Genomic DNA, 1,850 nt, shown 5'->3' on the forward strand with positions numbered 1-1,850 from the left:
CGAGGGATTAGAGGTCTCCTCTGGGCCCTGGGCTCAGGCCCAGCAGACCAGATGGTTTTCTTTACACAGAGAGAGCCAAGAGTCAGAGGAGGGACTGGCAGCTGGCCTTCCTCCATTCTTGCGTTTTAATAGTTGTTTTTTGCTGGAAAATCCATTTCCAGAGTCACTCTGGGCTCTGAACCAGAGCATCAGGAAGAAGAGGGTGTTTCCTGGCCTCCTTGGGCCCATTCTGGGATCAGTGTGAGGCCAGATTGAGGTGGCCACAAGAAGTGGCTGGCTACTGCTGTGCCCCTGCCCAGGCTGCCCTAGAATGTCCACCCTCTCCCAACTACTTACCCAAACAGAGGGGTTGAGAGAAGCCATAGAAGAGGATGGAGATAGGTCCCAGGTCCCTGAAACAGGTCCCTTTGTCTACACATCCTCGGGTCCTGCTTTGCTCCTTGTCCAGCCTGCCCAAATGCTGCTCTGGGCCTGAAGATAAGCCTCTCACTCCTGCTTCAGGACCCAACCTTCTTTTTGCTACCACAGAACTCTTGCATGCCCTATCATTCAGGTATCTTGGCTCAGTCTTTTCTAAAAACAGGTGTTACCAAGAAGTCTAAATACAAATCAGTCCCAGTTTGTGCCCCCATGATTTGTGCTTTTTGATCCAATTTGAGCAAACTAACCCTCTCTGACAGGTCATTCTACAGCTCTGCTCACTAAAGGGCGACGCTCCTTCATTTGGTCCCCTTGCTCAAGTCCTAAGCTCTCACACACATTTGCATGCACACACACACAGAAACATACACACTGTACCCCAATCTAGTCTCCCTTGGTTCCCTGTTCTTTTTAGCCCACTAATCTGTTTCAGAATTGGTCTACTGATACCATGCCTGCTTTGAGGGGGGTAGGGTGCACGCAGAGACCAGAGCAGAATGTCAGGTGTCATAGTCCATCACTCTTTACCTTGTGACAGGGCCTCTCACTAAACTGGAAGCTGTTTGGCTAGGCTTGCTTATCAGGAAGCTCCCTGACCTGCCTGTCTGTCTGCCAGTGCTGGGTTAACAGGTACATGTATGGCTTTTTTTACATGGGTGCTGAGGATTCAAACATAAGCCCTTGTGCCTACAGAGCAAGTGTATTTACCCACTGGGCCATCTCCCCAGCCACCACCTGCTTTTTACTATGCCCTAGTCTTAGAATTCCAGATGGCAGACATTCATTATCCATATAAAGTTGACCCATTAAAAACAAACAGCTGAGCTCTGGGATTGATGCTGCCTGTTCACTGAAGCTCCACAGTTCTACTCAGAAGGCTTGCTTCTACTTTCAACTATTTCAGCATCCACAGAGGCAGAGCCTCTTTGCTTTGGTTGATTTGCAGGCTGGACATTGATGCCAGGCTCAGATCCTTTTGGGAATTACTGTCAAATCAGTTCAGTGGATCACAGCCTGCATCTAAAGACAATGCAGTGGAGGAAATGGGAAACCGAATCACACACAGCCTGGCACTTTGCATGCAAGCTAAAACTTCTGTTTAGTAGTAATTTTCTGTTGAATTTCCTTCAGTGGGTTTTTCCAAAATGCCAGTCCAAGAGCTGCTGGCCTAGGGGCTGTTGTTTGGAGAAAAGGGGTGGTCCCACCACAGCCCTCCCTCCCTGTATGTAAGGATGGCCTCCCCAACCCAGGGCCCTCTATCCCCTTAAGATGTAGTGGGGACTATAGCCCTACCTGCTGCTGCCCTCTTCTGGGTCTCCCCAGGACTGCCTGCTCCACAGAAGATGAGTGGAGCAGGTCATGAGAGCTAGGACCAGAAGGGACCCACCAGTGCTCCCATTTGATGAAGCCATTAAAACTGGTGCCAGGCG

The sequence above is a fragment of the Mus musculus genome, chromosome 5 (genome assembly GCF_000001635.26).
Source record: "Mus musculus strain C57BL/6J chromosome 5, GRCm38.p6 C57BL/6J".
Lineage (NCBI taxonomy): Eukaryota > Metazoa > Chordata > Mammalia > Rodentia > Muridae > Mus > Mus musculus.